Source organism: Zootoca vivipara, chromosome 16, assembly GCF_963506605.1.
Source record: "Zootoca vivipara chromosome 16, rZooViv1.1, whole genome shotgun sequence".
In the NCBI taxonomy this organism is placed as follows: Eukaryota; Metazoa; Chordata; class Lepidosauria; order Squamata; family Lacertidae; genus Zootoca; species Zootoca vivipara.
The window spans coordinates 29,613,064-29,629,711 of NC_083291.1; the positions used below are offsets into that span (position 1 = coordinate 29,613,064).

The following is a 16,648-nucleotide window of genomic DNA, read 5'->3' on the forward strand; positions in this document are numbered from 1 at the left end:
GCGCCGAAAATCCTTTGTGCGCATGCGTATGGGCCTCTCCCGACCCGGAAGAAGTCATTTCTGGTGCACTTCCGGGTCGGGGGAGGCCCACGCGCATGCGCACAACGGATTTTCGGCGCTTTTCCCACCCTGGAAGCGCGCCGCCGTGCCAGTAAGCGCCCGTGCGCATGTGCACGGGCGCGCACTCCCCCGCCCGCCGGCCCGCACAGGCGCGTACTCCCCCGCCCTCTGGCCCGCCGCGCAATCAGCGCGGTGGGAACCGGCCCAAACGCCGGTAAGTCTGGGGACCCCCTGAGCTAAACAAGCTATAGCTTAGGGCCCCACTCTTTTGGGGGCCCCCAAAAAATTTAAAAGAAAAAAATCTGGATGCACATTTCCAAAATATAAGATTAAAAAAACAAATAAAATAAAACTGGCATACAGCAACAGTGTTTTGTGTTGTGTAGGCTCCTATGATGTAATAGGCCCTGCCTGCTAGCTTCCTCCCTAAAATATCACTGGTTTGCTATTATTATTTCATGTTATAGGAAGTTTCTAGAGACTAGATTATGAGTCTTTGTCAATTGTGTTTCTAAAGGAGCTTTTGTTATTGCCAAATGCCAATGTGTTTGCATTATTAAGTTTGTTATGGATAAAAAAATCATTTTAAGTTAGAGCTTAATAATTATTTCACTATCAATATACTACTTAATTGTATTTCACTATTAATATTCTTAATTGTACGTATTTCAATTCAACAATTACTTTGATAAAATACACATTTTGTTATGTGCAAATGGCTTTAGATACCTATTTGGTCCATAAATTACCATATAGCATATATCCAACACAAAAAAAAGCAACAATTTGTTGTTGACAAAGGGCAGCTGGACATATAAAGGGCCCCATTACCTTCAGTAGCTTAGGGCCTCATCAAACCTAAATCTGGCCCTGGGCCTGAGTACCAGGATGTGTGGATCTCGCGAAAGGTGAGTTACCTGTTGTAGATGCAGCCAATCCCTGCCAAGAACACCAAGGTCCCAGCTAAGGTAGACGAAACCACCTTCAAACTGAACAGGCTGAAACAGAAGAGGGTTAGTGGGCAACAGAATGTAGATATGTGGTTTTGGCATTTCCTTCCCTATCTGGAATTTGGTTGGCATCTGTCTGTCTTGGGAAAGAATGGAAGGGTGCGCCTTCAGGGGTGAAGTCAAACCGTTGGGGAATTACAGCGCCTGCTGTGGCTGTAGAGACCAATAGGATTGAGATATGTTTTGTTGCAGCTGCGGCAGGTGCAGGCATCTGGTTGTGCTGATCCAGATGGTGTTTCTTCTCCCTGCGCCTTCCTCCTCTGGTCACTGCTGTAGATACACAACTTGACTGCCTGTCTCCAGGCACGACAGTCGTCTGCAGCGGGGCTTAAAGGGACATCCTTTTAATAACCACTATTTGGGCGTTGCCTTTTCTCACCGAGATGCCAAGGCACATCTACCTGACATTATTATTTACTCCAAAAACCTACACAAGAATCTTTTTACAGAGGTGTAGCCAGGTTGCAGCAAGAACAAAGAGTCTTGTGCCACATTAAAAGACTTAAGACATATGTTCTGGCTTAAGCTTTTTGTGGACTAGATTCTAATGGCAGGGCAGGGATTAGACACGGGCAAATTATAAGCAGGGAGGGCAGTGCATGTTTTTTGAACGGCCCTGCCAGCTCTTCAGATGAAGGGTGGTATATAAATTTAATAAATAATGGTGATAATGTTTTTCAAAATAATGTTTATACTCGTTTTGTTAAATCAGGTTGATTTAGCAAATCAAGTAAAGTAAAGGTAAAGGGACCCTGACCATTAGGTCCAGTCGTGACCGACTCTGAGGTTGCGCGCTCATCTCGCATTATTGGCCGAGGGAGCCGGCATATAGCTTCCAGGTCATTTGGCCAGCATGACAAAGCCGCTTCTGGCAAACCAGAGCAGCACATGGAAATGCCCGTTTACCTTCCCGCTGTAGCGGTACCTATTTATCTACTTGCACTTTGACGTGCTTTTGAACTGCTAGGTTGGCAGGAGCTGGGACCAAGCAACGGGAGCTCACCCCGTCACAGGGATTTGAACCGCTGACCTTCTGATCAGCAAGCCCTAGGCTCAGTGGTTTACCCACAGCGCCGTTGATTTAGCAAATTAAGTACAAAGCATAAAACCTGTTAGAGTTAAATATATATGTAAAAGCAGACTGCTTTTTAATATTTTATATAGAAAAACAGAATATAAATATATTGAAGAAATAAAAAAGGAAATAAATACCAGGAGGCTTCATGGAAGACAATAAAGGAAATCTGTTAATCAGATGAGGAAATTAACTGGTGTGTGGGACTCTGATATACATATATTGCCTCAATCTCTATTGTCTGTTCTTTTAGGTCACATTGGCCATCAGAGTTTGAAGCTCCCAATAAACTAGAAAAATAATGAGTACAGTCCAGAAATACTACTTTTGTTTCCTTCCTGTTGCTTCACCATTCGTTTGAAGACCTCCTGTTATTAAAAAACCTATGTTGCACCAAAGTCAGGCAGTTCTGAAGCTGAAATGAGATCCAATGAATAATCTATATGAATTAGGTTCAAAGGCAATAAAAAATATTTGTGTTTCTCAAAGGGTAATTTATTTATGGAAGACACAGAAAACAAAAAAGTGATTATGTGTAACTGGATTGCCATTGACCTTCCAGCTGTTAATTATGGCTCTCACACCCTCTGCTGGCTTGTTTTGTGGTTTTAATGAGATCACCGGAAGAAAGGAGCCTCTGATTCCATTAAAGGGAAACTATTTTGTCATACTGTTTCAAAGCAATGTGAAACCACCAAGGAAAGCAAAAGAAAGAAATATGCAGTAGTGGAAGTGGGTAAATACAAATAGACAGGCATTGAGTCCCAGGAAATAACATTCCACTATTTCTAAGTCGAAATGAAAAAAAAAATTAAAAAAATTGTCCAGTAGCACGTTAGTGCTTAGAGCACTAAGTTTGTTCTGGGTATAAGCTTTCATGTGCATGCACACTTCTTCAGATACACTGAAACAGAAGGCTGTATTCCTTCGTTGTTCTCTGTAAATTATTGAATAAATTGCTTGATAACAAGTTTTATTGTTACTCTGATTCTGGGCTGCCATCGTGGGAGTGATCTGATTTCCCTGAGCCTGACAGAGGGCCACTCTTTTTCATTAGAGTCCTGCTGGCTACAATTATTTCAGAAAAAGAAGTAAGCAGGACCAGAAACAAACATAGAAGTGTGGACGAGCCCTTGGTGTTAAGGAGTCCCTTGGTCTTAAGGAGTGTTGGAGCTGCCTCAGGTGAAAGCAAGAGTTGCTACCTGGCTTAACAAACAAACAAAACACAAATCAGTCTTTCCTGCTTCTGGACCTTTAACAGTGTGGGGTTGTTGTTTTAAGTGTTTCGTTAAAGAATAAAAGAAGAATTTCCAGGATGCCTAGATCCAGGTTCGGGGCAAAGACTCTTTGGTGAGAGACCCAGTAGAGATTTAAAATCACAAAACAGGTAGTGTGGAATCACAAAACACAAGTGTGGACAGGGCAGTCCCGAGCAGGTCGAGCGGCCTGGCGCTGAGGCGCGGAGATCGCTTCCGGCGCCCCCGCCCTCGCAGTGCGCAGCACGGCTTCTGCGCGGCTTTGCCGCGTAGCGCCCTGCCTACCGGCCCCGCGCCACCAGGACTATACCTAGAGCCGGCCCTGAGTGTGGAAATACAGCCTGTTAGACCTTTAAAATACAGTGGTACCTTGGTTTAAGTACACAATTGGTTCCGAAAGTCTGTACTTAACCTGAAGCGAACTTTCCCATTGAAAGTAATGGAAAGTGGATTAATCCGTTCCAGACGGGTCCGCGGAGTACTCAACCTGAAGCATACTTAACCCGAAGTATGAGTGTACAGTGGTGCCTCGCTAGACGAATTTAATTCGTTCCACAGGTCTTTTCTTATAACGAAGAATTCGCCTAGCGAATCCCATAGGAATGCATTGAAATTTTTTTGCCCATAGGAACACATTAATTGAATTTCAATGCATTCCTATGGGAAACCGCGATTCGCTAGACGAATTTTTTGTAAATCGAATTCGTCTAGCGAGGCAACCTCCGCTCGAAAAATCCTTTCGTTAAGCGGAAATTTCGTTAAGCAGGGCATTCGTTAAGCGAGGCACCACTGTAATTGGTTCTGGAAGTCTGTACTTAACCTGAAGCGTACTTAACCTGAAGCGAACTCTTGCCCTGCCCTGGTAAGCAGAAGTGATGCCACCTCTAGGAGGCTGGCCTCATAGTGGCACCCCAATAGCTGCTCTTGCCTTGAGCAGCAAGTGTCCTGCTCCTGCTGGCCACGATTGCCCTTGTCCTTTTTCTAAAACGATTGTTGTCAGCCTGGCTCTCACGGCACGAGCGGCTCCTGGGGCACCCAGCCTCCTGGCAGCAGCGGTGTCACTGCCATTTACCAGGATGGAGCAAGAGTGGCAGTGAGCTCATGGCAGTGCAGGTGCACGGCTGAAACAAATCCATTGCTCCTGCTGGGGTTTATGAATTAGGTTTATTCTGCATTACGGTTTATTGTAGCGCATAATAGCCTCTGACTCAGCAGTAATAAATTCTGTCTTGATCCTCTCTAATTAAGTAAAATCCTAGTGTCCTGTGCTGAATCATAGACTCAAGGTGCCAACAGCACTTAAATTTGCTAAATTATTGTACTCCATAGATCACTTAGAAAGAAGTGTTTTAAAACTGAACGCTCATTATCTTCCACCGTTGTCCTAATCTAACATTTCCCAAGCTTCATGGAGTTGAAGCCTGCTCCCCATGCACAAATTCAAACAAGGCACAATTCACTCTTGCACTTCAAATAATGCATTTGCTATACAGTCAGACCTCGGCTGTCAAACGTAATCCGTTCTGGAAGCCCGTTCAGTTTCTGAAATGTTCAGTAACCGAGCCACGGCTTCCGCTTGGTTCCAGGAGCTTCCTGCACTCAGCGGAAGCGGTGTCGGATGTTCAGCTTCTGAAAAACATCTGAAAACCGGAGCATTTACTTCCAGGTTTTTGGCATTCGGGAGCCGAAACAGGATCCGAGGTTTTACTGCACAGAAATAAGGCTTGTGTCACTGGAAGTGACCAGCTGCCACGGAAACGTGTATTGTCGCAAGAAAACAGAGGCCTCGTGACTTGACGCATTTAATTTAATCAACCATTGGTAAGAAGGATATTAAAGTAGATGATAAAATTACCTGGAATTACTTTCTGAATGAAGGGGAGGCAGCATGATCTAGCAAGCCAAAGAATCCATAGTTAGGCAGCAATCGTAGTGCTTATCTCACCCACTGGATGAATTTTGTGACCTGTGGGTATAGCAGAACTCTAACTTGTAGAGTCGGTGTCAGTTTAAATTGTTGTTTTGTAAAGCAAACACACATTGTTAAAAGAGAGGAGAAAGGAACTGTTGTAAAATTTAAGCTGGTTCCTATGAACCCAGAGAAATGGATCTTGACCCAGGGAGAGCTCAAGGATCCAGGCAAGCAGACGAATTTAAGCGTCTCCTGCCCACCAAATAACAGAGACCAAACCAGGACGTACGAAGCAAGGCACTTTTATTTTTGCTGTTGCAACAGGGTCCTTCCTCTCACACAGGAGAACAAGGAAGGAACCCCAAACAAAGATGTCTTGCCCTTAAAAAGAGATTTGAAATTGGTTTCAGCCCACCCCCCAGAAGCATCATCCATATGTCACAGAAGGGGTGTAGCCCAAGACCCCCCCTCCCTAGATTCATCATAGGTACATCATGAAAGGGGAGGTCTGGTGGCAGTAATCTGAGCAGTCTGGACCCTGCCCCCTGCCCCCCAAAACCTAATCAACAAAATTGAGAGATATTTACATTTCCCTGTTTCCCAGCCAAGTTAATCACACCCTTTTGTCTGGCAGTCAGGTATCAGGATGCCAGGGATTATCACTTTAATTCCTGAGACAATGAGAAGGTTCCCCCCACCCCACTTCTTCCTTGCAGAGGAACACCTGGTCAGAGAGAGAGTCAAAATGGTGTCAGAAAGGCCTGTCTTCCTGTGCTGCTTCAGACATGTGCCTGTACATTCATGTACATGTTTTATGAACAATTATTATATATATATAGATATGACCTCAAAATTCTTATAACAATTCCCCATTTGGGGCTATAATTTTTCTTAAAAATTGTTGCCCCACAAAAGAATAACCAGATGTGTTGTTTTAGTACTTTGGGAGAAGCATTTCTCAAAAATGGTCTATGTATTACACTTAACAGGATGGTCCACCAATATTGACTGGAAAGTGCAGTTTGCTTGTTTACCCTTTTGTGTGTTCTCAGGTGTCAAAAGCTAGCTCTCCTCTGGTTGCACACCTCCAACGTGGCACAACAGCAACAATCCCTGGTGAATCCCCTTAGGGCTTTCATATTGACCATGTCGCCTGGCACTCACCATAGCTGCCACAGGTTTGGACATGTCATGAGAGAGATGCCTTTGCCTTGGGCTTTCTATGGGCCTTTATTATAGGCTCTGGCCTTGCACTGTAGGGAGTTGCCCAGTTGCTCTTAAAGGAAGAAAGCTACTTGCACCTTGGATACACTTGCCCAATTAGAACTGAAGCCAAATTAAAATTTATACAGCCCCATAAAACATGTCCAAATTAGTCAAATTTAACTCTAAAAGGGATCATTCCTGTTAAATCAAGACATAAATACCTTCATTTATCTGGTGTTTCATGGATCTTGGAGCTTATTCTTGGTAAAATGAGTAAAAACAAATTTAAAAAATGTGTAGAGAAGGTTGGCACACTGCAGAGTGCCAGGTGGGACAAGAAAATGTGGTCATAAGTTGATCTAATCTAAATACTGAACTATGCAATATCCTGATCCTTTAAAAGGCATACAATGCATGGCAATAATACAAAAAAAAAACATTGGGACACTATACATTTTTTTTTAAAAAAAAAAAAACCCAACAATTAAACACAAAATTGGTTCACCTCCCCCTCCTTGTGGAAATAACATACTGTCAGACATAGTTCAATGTTTCTGTCGAATATCACGCAACATAAGACCTAATAATTATATATCAGTTGTATGTCTTGAGGCCATCATGATCTTGAGACAATTCCGGCTGCTTTTAAATCCTAGGGCACAGAGTCTTGAGGTCAAGGAGAGAGAATGTCCTTGCAATTCACTTTCCCCCTTTGTCCCAAAGTCATTTGACACATTTCAGTGTTCCTATATAACACATAATGCACAAAACCTTCAAATTATTAATTATACGCCACTTGTATATCTTGAGGCAATCAGGTGAACTTGAGATAATTCTTGCTGCTTTTGCATGTATCTCCAACAAGGGGGTTTTCTTGTCTGCCTTCGAGTCACTGGGAGGAAGTTAACAGTACTTCTATGCCAGCACTTCTAAACCTTGCTGAAACGTTATAGCTTTCTAGGTCCTCCTTCTTAGGTTGTGATCAAAGAGATAAAATGTCAATTTGGTTTCCTGTAAAACATCCTTTTGAAAATAGGCCTGCAGGGGGTTGGGGCCTGAAGATATAATTAGTTAAAAAATAATAATGATAAATAGTCAAGAAAGGGGAGAATATTCTAGAAATTTCTTCTTGGGGAGCTGCAAATAATATAAGATCATAGTTATTTAATTACTGCTGTTATTGTCTACTCAGTCAGTTTAATTTACTTCACCTAGTTTGGCTGTGGAGGAAACAAAGGACAAAAATTTTGTTAATTAGGACACAATCGATAAGTTATTAACATTTTCCTTATGTGGTTCTGAATTCTCTTTGAGGTTCATGTATCTTGTTTGAAAGGGATTATTATTATTATTATTTACAGGAAAGAATGACTTAGATGCTACATTTGTATGTACAGAAAGAAAAAGTAGAAATACCAAAAAAAAAAAAGATACAAAAATAAAACAAAATAAAATTTAGATTACCACTCACACAACAATTTTTACCTGGTTATTGTTAGAATAATTTCATAGACATAATGGAAAAACTGATATAATAAATGGAAGCAGATTATTTATAAGCTAAAGAGAAGCGCCAAAGAGAAATGAAATTACTGTTTGTATCTCCTCACTCCTCACTTTTTTTTTTTTTTTTGCTGTGGAAGAAAAGAATTGGCAAAACACTCAATCATTGCTACATTAGAAAAGGGAGGGTTATATTAACATAGGGTAATGCTTCGGGGTGAAATGCAAATGGGAGATAAGTATCCATCCTGAGTACCTGCTAGGAAAGAAATGGAGCCTTTTGTTTGCATAGTCTGTCAACTGGTAGACAGCAATTTTCTATGAATTTCCAAGTGTGGAGGGGCTTGTTTAGGTGGCGTCCCCCCCCCCATTGGGAGATAATTTTGCATTAAGGTTCTGAAAGAATTTCTCCACACCCTGAATCTCAGTATTCTGCTGGAAAGGGAAAATTATTTCATGTGAAAATCAGTCAGGAAATGTTCCTAAAATGTACAGAGTTTTGCATGTTGAACTGGAATTGGCAGCTTCTAAACAGTTGATGGTTCTCAATGGTTCTTTATCTATTTATTTTTACATAAGGAAATTTAAATTTAAGTTTCATGTGCAAAGCATAACCTTGAACCTCTTAATTAATTTATAAACTACTCAAGAGACAGACTTATAGTAGTACTCTGCTATTTATACCTGTGGAAAGAATCTGGCATGTTAAGATTTTGAAACTTGGCAACCATTTAACTTTGATGGACCAGTAACATACATGAGGTTGTTTTCCCTCAGTGGTTCAAAGCTTTACATTAAGAAATTTGAATAATATTTCATGAGCAGATTATAACCTTTTCGCCCCTTAGTTTAAACCTCCTTTTTCTCCTCTATTTTCCTCTTCAAGCTGACATAGCCTCTGTGCATGTACAGAGTTCATGATTCGGCAGTCTATTATACCCTTTTTTTTTTTTTTTTAAAGTGCTGTACCTCTTGACAACATTACCATCTGAATAAAGGAAGGGAAGGGGAAAGAGTAGATTTTAAAATAGGGTTAGATTTTACACAGAAACTCACTTTTCAGTGCTTACAAACACATTTTCTCTCCCTCCTTTTTGCAAGTTTGGAAAGGGTTGGAAGGGATCTTGAGTAATCTAGTCCACCCCTTCTGAAATATGGGGATCTCAACACTATCACTGCCCTTAGGATACACATACATTTGAGTACAGACGCCTGACTGGGAAGGAAACACAGGCTATGCCCTATCACGGAAGCACATGTGTGTACTAAGGGAAAAATAAGGAAGGGGAAGATTAAAAGTACCAACGTTATATAGAAGCCTTTAGCAAACCTTAAGATTGGATAAACAGTTTAAGAGGGAATTTACTTCCTTACTAAAACCATTCTGTCCATTTGAATCAAGGTTAAAGTGACTCAGATAGACATTTGCTGGCTATGGATCCTCTACTTTTAATAACATTTCCCTAGAAGGAACACCATATTCCATAGTCACATGGTGAAACATTACATACAGAGCACATGGCTCCCTTGTGACACAGACCTTAAATATTGTGAGTTCACAAACAAACATTTTCAAGGTTACAATCTCCCTTTTCCCTTCCCGCTCCCCCTTTCTGTACAGAAAGGGGTAGGTATGCACATACACCCCACTTTTACTCTCTAGAGAAAGATTGGGAAATGTTCAAGACTTTCATATGTGCTTAAACTTTAACCCTTAATAGAGAAAGTGATAAAAACTTATATAATCACTCCACAAAAACAACAATTACACTCTTGTTCCAACTCTGAAAACCAATAATCTTTCCTTGCCAGAAAGCAGAGCTGGGCTGAATTTCAACCCATCACCACATCAGACACATTGCCTTTCACATAGCTCTAAAATGGGGGTTAGAAGGGACCCTGAGGTCATTTAGTCTAACCCTCTAAGATACAGGATTCACAAGATTTGAATGAAAATACCAACTTTATATAGAACCCTTTAGCAGATGAGTTTTTTTCCTTAAGAGGTGATATCAGGAGCCCAACACAATTGAAGTTAAAACTAGACTCAGATAGACAATTCCTGGCTAAGGAAGCTCTACTTTTGACAAACAATTCACCTTTATAGGAATAGCTGTTCAATTTTCCTTTAGTCAATATTCCTCTAGTCACTTGGAGGAAGACTCCCTTTTAGAGCCTCTCTCAATAACAAACATTTGCACACCTCATGAAGTGAACATTTTCAAGTTTCAAAATATTTTCAAAGCATTGAGCAAGCATTTTCAAACTTACTACTCTTATTTTCCTTCATCCTGCCCCCTCTTTTTACTTTTGGAGAGGAAAAAATGGCCTTCTACAGCCTCTTTAAAACAAACCTTTACACACTACCTCCACTCTTTTAAATATTTGCCATTGTTTTTGGGTTGATCAAGCCCTTACATAAGATTATTTAAGCAAGCTTGCCTTATTATTATATTATTTTAAACTATGCATGCTTTAAAAAAGGCAGTCTGTGGGTGTCATGGCCAAATTTTACACAAACCCCTAATTTCCTAAACCTGGATTATATCTCTCATTTACTTTAAGGGGAACAATGAACTATAGCAGACACAAGGATCAGACGCACATACACTTCACAGACAACACAGACAACATGTAACATGCAAACATATATAATTTTATACCATAACATACTTTGTAGGATTCCTCACAAAACTTTTCTCATTCAGAGTTCACCAGGGTTAATTTTAAAGCGGAGATTCACTGTATGTTAAAGGAACCTCCTGGTAGCCATTTCCCCTCATCTGGGTGGTCCATAGTAAAGCGGACCCAGTGTTTTTTTCTTACAAAGTTTTTGCAATTGGTTCCCTTCAAGCTTGTCCGCCCCGGGGATTTCGTGCCAATTTAAGAGAACGAATTGGAGTGGACTTTCATCCTCAAAGTCCTTACCGGAGCCAAGCCTCAGTTGTGCTTTGCCTCGGTTGGGAGTCTGGGAAAGGAATTCCTTAGAGTGGGTTGCACCCATTTTACTTAAGCCTTTTTATACTGCAGTTCGGGTCCCCGACCCTGTTCCTGGACACTCTTAACTTCCCGAGTCTATGACTCACCCCCACGTCCTAGTGGTGTTCCTGCCTGCCGTTCGCGTGCACTAACTACTAGGCGGCCTGGTGCAGCTAAAACCCTATTGGAACCCTCCCACTGGTCATCAATTGCCTGAGGGTTCCACAGCAACTTCCCTGCCTCTTACACACTAGACTCATATCCTACTGAACGCTTGCCTACGCAATGTCAGGTCGGAACTGAGGAATACAGAGATACAGAGTAGTAGGAAAGGAACGGGCGCACTTGCAATCTCTGGTCATGGGTCATACCTAACAAAGGTCGCCATGGCAGGGGGGCGTCTTCACCCGAAGATTAAGAGCAGAGGAATAGGAAACAGAGCTGGGATAGCCAGATTCCCAGATTGGTAGAAAAGCGACAGTTTGCTCAGACTTCTGCTCAGTTTGGCAGAAGGGAGCTGGGACAGTCTTTCTGAGCTCTGCGTTTAACGTAAAGACTGTTGCCCTGGACCTCAGTTCTACCTTGTAACTGTGCCTGGCAGCCTTGCTGCAACTAAGGTCCAAAGAGGAGAGTAGAAAAGGATAGTCCAAGTGGAGAAATAGATTTTTAGTTGCTGTGGTTCTTAGCTCACCCAAGGTGTCCCCTTTTAATACTCACGACCGATCCTTTCAGTCGAATCCCGTTGTCTCCAGCTTCCAACTGGTTCCTGAAAAAAAAAAAACAGCCTTGTCCCTTTAAACGTTGCTTCGTCCTGGGGGTCCCGCTTGGACTCTCAATTACTACCAAGTGCCTCGGGTCCTGAGGTTGGTTTACCCCCCTGCAAAAGAGGCAAGGGCGCGCTGGGCTCCCCTTCCTCAGTGAACCCGGAGCTCAAGGCAAAACTGGGTCCCCGAAGTGGTCGCCAAACTGTTGTAAAATTTAAGCTGGTTCCTATGAACCCAGAGAAATGGATCTTGACCCAGGGAGAGCTCAAGGATCCAGGCAAGCAGACGAATTTAAGCGTCTCCTGCCCACCAAATAACAGAGACCAAACCAGGACGTACGAAGCAAGGCACTTTTATTTTTGCTGTTGCAACAGGGTCCTTCCTCTCACACAGGAGAACAAGGAAGGAACCCCAAACAAAGATGTCTTGCCCTTAAAAAGAGATTTGAAATTGGTTTCAGCCCACCCCCCAGAAGCATCATCCATATGTCACAGAAGGGGTGTAGCCCAAGACCCCCCCTCCCTAGATTCATCATAGGTACATCATGAAAGGGGAGGTCTGGTGGCAGTAATCTGAGCAGTCTGGACCCTGCCCCCTGCCCCCCAAAACCTAATCAACAAAATTGAGAGATATTTACATTTCCCTGTTTCCCAGCCAAGTTAATCACACCCTTTTGTCTGGCAGTCAGGTATCAGGATGCCAGGGATTATCACTTTAATTCCTGAGACAATGAGAAGGTTCCCCCCACCCCACTTCTTCCTTGCAGAGGAACACCTGGTCAGAGAGAGAGTCAAAATGGTGTCAGAAAGGCCTGTCTTCCTGTGCTGCTTCAGACATGTGCCTGTACATTCATGTACATGTTTTATGAACAATTATTATATATATATAGATATGACCTCAAAATTCTTATAACAGAACAATTGTACAGTATTGCTGTACCTTTTCTTAGTTATGTACCGGTATTTATATATTATGTACTAGGTGCAGGGAGCTAGTCAAACCAGAGCCTATGCAACCACTCACTTGCTGTAATCAATAAAGTTGTGGCCTAAATTCTGCCAAAAACCAAACCAAAATTTGAGTTACGTGTGAATTTATTTAGGGGGGGGGGTTCTGGGTCTCAACATGCAAAACAAGCAGAACCATCTAGTACTGCTTGCATCTGCATATCACACTTTTCTTCTATGCCTTAAAGAAGCAGTGTTTGGAAAACACGACTCGGGCATTTGTAATTCAAAGGGGGGACTTTGTTAGTACCTGTACTATTGAATATTTGCATACCATTCTGATCTAGATGCATCTGTAATGCAAATAGCAACAGTTCATGATTCCACAGTACTTGCATCTTACTCATTTTGCCCTGTGCCAGTTTGAAATACAAAATCGCCACATTATATGGGAAGAGGGTGTTGGGATGTTTTAAGAAAAATGTTCTTGGGGGAAGGAAGGGATGTTACAAAACTGAGTCTTACCGTCCCATTCTTTTCAAATATGACCACAAGCCAAAGTCCTCTGTCATTTTAGCTAAAGCCCAGTCTCAGCGTAAGGCAATATGCTATTTCAAATCTGCAGGCAGAAGCAGTTGAGCAGTGAGATTCTCAGTCCTTCCTCACATGGGATGTGAGTGCTAGTAGCTCATGAAAATAAAGTGAGATCATTCCTGGAATGGGGTGTGTGTGTGTGATGTTATGATGAATGTGCCACTGTAATCATAGCCTTGAGCTGGGATTTATTAAAATAACGATACAACACACACACCAGGCACCAGCAGTCATTTTCCCACATGCAGGGGGGTGGAGATTCAGATTGTATAGAGAAGAAGCAGTTGCTTTGTTTTCCTAGTATAGGTGGCAGAACAATCAATAGCTATTGCAAGGATAGTCACTTTGTGAAGTCACATGCTCAGATAGTAGAGCATGAGACACAATTTCAGGGGATCATGGGTTCAAGTCACACATTGGGCAAAAAGATTCCTGCATTTTAGGGGCTTGGATCAGATGACTGTTGTAAACAAAACCGGCCCTTTTTCCTTTATGGGGTATCCAAGAGCCGTATAGAGTCCCTTAAGTGGGTTCCCCATCGGTAGGAGAAAATAACAGAGGCGAACCAGAGAATATTGAGAAGCAAAATAGCTAGTAAGCCTGATCTTTATTAGAGCTGTTGCAACAGGGTGCTCCCCACACACACAGGAGAGAGGAGGAGGACCCAGAACCAAGGTGTGCCAGCCCTTATGTAGACTTTTGAAATTGCCCACCCTCAAACTCAAGGCCACCCCCAGAAACATCATACATACATCACAGAAAGAGGTGGTCTCCAACAGAAATACATCACACAGGGCGGTCTAAAACAGAATCCTGAGTGTGTTGTTTATCTCCTGTCTGCCATGTTAAAGGTAAAGGTAAAGGACCCCTGACAGCAGGGCCATCTCAAGCCGGTCGGGCGCCCTGGCGCTGTGGCACGGAGATCGCTCCGGCGCCCCCGCCCTGGTGGGCGGGCACAGCGCGCAGCACGGCTTCCGCGTGGCTTCGCCGCACAACGCCCTCCTGCCAGCCCCGCACCACCGAGACTACCCCAGAGCCGGGCCTGCCTGACAGTTAAGTCCAGTCGCAGACTCTGGGGTTGCAGCGCTTGTCTTGCTTTACAGGCCGAGGGAGCCGGCGTTTGTCCACGGACAGTTTTTCTGTGGCCAGCATGACTAAGCTGCTTCTGGTGAAACCAGAGCAGCGCACGGAAACACTGTTTACCATCCCAGCGGAGCAGTACCTATTTATCTACTTGCACTTTTTGGCATGCTTTCAAACTGCTAGGTTGGCAGGACCTGGAACAGAGCAACGGGAGCTCATCCCATCGTGGGGATTCAGACTGCTGACCTTCTGATCAGCAAGCCCAAGAGGCTCAGTGGTTTAGACTACAGCGCCACCTGCGTCCCTATAACCATACCCTATACCCACGTAACCAGGTTACCTGATTGCATTATCTGGGTTTGGGCCACTCTGTTGTTGTTGTTGTTGTTGTTGTTGTTGTTGTTGTTGTTGTTGTTGTTTAGTCGTGTCTGACTCTTCATGACCCCATGGACCAGAGCACGCCAGACACTCCTGTCTTCCACTGCTTCCCGCAGTTTGGTCAAACTCATGTTGGTAGCTTCGAAAACACTGTCCAACCATCTCGTCCTCTATTGTCCCCTTCTCCTTGTGCCCTCCATCTTTCCCAACATCAGGGTCTTTTCCAGGGAGTCTTCTCTTCTCATGAGATGGCCAAAGTATTGGAGCCTCAGCTTCAGGATCTGTCCTTCCAGTGAGCACTCAGGGCTGATTTCCTTCAGAATGGATAGGTTTGATCTTCTTGCAGTCCATGGGAATCTCAAGAGTCTCCTCCAGCACCATAATTCAAAAGTATTATAACTACTTAATTCCAGAATCCAGGTCACAGGTCACAGGCTCACCCTATCTTAAATGTGCCCTTAAGGCAGGATTTGTGAGCACAGAGACAATGGGGAGGTTTTTTCATTTCCTCCCTCCTTGCAGAGAAACCTTTGGTCAATTTGGGAGAGTCAAAATGGTTTCAGCACTGCCTTCCTGTACTGTTGCAGACATGTGGTGTATATATTCATGTATATGCTTGCCTTGTACATTTAATTTATATATTTGAGACCTTAAATTCTTATAACATGACCCTCTGAAGGGTCTTGAGAAGCACATTCCATCTGCACTATTCCGTTTTCACATAAGCTGAAGAAATGTGACCTAAGGTAGTTTTCGTAACATCATTCACATGGATAGCAGAGCAAGAGCACGTCACTCTGTCACTAGAGGGATATTATTGATGCACAGCAGAAAGACCAAAACTTCTTTGGCTAATCAAATGGCTAAAGATAATTTTTGCCTTCTCATTTAAATGTTGCGGCTGATTTTATAATTGCAACAAAAGCAATTAGGAGGGAGGAATGTGTGTTTTAGTAAGCCTGGAAATATAGAGTTTCAATGAAATTTTGTGCAGTTGTCGTAGTGAGACAGAATAGGGCAGAAGGGCCTTGCTTACCCATGAGGGTTACTGAGGGTTAGCATGAGGCAGCTGAGAGGATAATAATGATAATAATGATAATAATGATAATAATGATAATAATGATAATAATAATAATAATAATAATAATAATAATAATAATAATAATAAATTATTTACCGGTATACCCAGCCCATCTGGCTGGGTTTTCCCAGCCACTCTGGGTGGCTCCCAACAGGAGGAGGAGGAGGAGGAGGAGGAGGAGGAGGAGGAGGAGGAGGAGAAGAAGAAGAAGAAGAAGAAGAAGAAGAAGAAGAAGAAGAAGAAGAAGAAGAAGAAGAAGAGGAAGAGGAAGAAGAAGAAGAAGAATGCCACTACTACCGGTATGTAGTAGCTATGAAACTGAGCTGCAAACCAGAAAACTCTTCCTTCAGATATTGCCTCTGCTCTAAACTCAAGTCACTCTCTCGCCCTCACTGCCTCCGTCAATAATGATAGTGACCTACTTTGCAGCACTGTTGTGCAGATTATGAGATAATGTATGTTTAAGGCTTTGAACCCTTAAAAAGCACTGTATAAATGGTAAGTTGTATTATTAGGAATATAGTAAACAGTAGACCAGCAAGTCCCAATGTATCAGGTGGGATGATGAAGACCACTAGTTCTGAGTGTTGTCCCAAGGCAAGGAAGTAGGTTTGAGCAGCTGCGTCTCACTCAGCCAACAATGGAAAACTCACTGCTGGTCTGGACACTCACTGGGAGCCAAACGTTATCCCATCACAGTACTAAGCAATGAATCTGGTGTACGGAGACTGCTGGTAAGAGGGACCATCAGACAGTTATCGTTTCTCTGTTGACACAATTGGTGGCCTGCAGGCTTCCAA

At 42.9% G+C, this 16,648-nt stretch overlaps 1 protein-coding gene across 1 annotated transcript in view; it reads left to right on the forward strand.

The window, feature by feature from the left end:
* Positions 1-16,648, forward strand: part of LOC118097549 (NADH dehydrogenase [ubiquinone] 1 alpha subcomplex subunit 1) — a 73,364-nt gene that overhangs the window by 6,796 nt on the left and 49,920 nt on the right. The window lies entirely within an intron of this gene.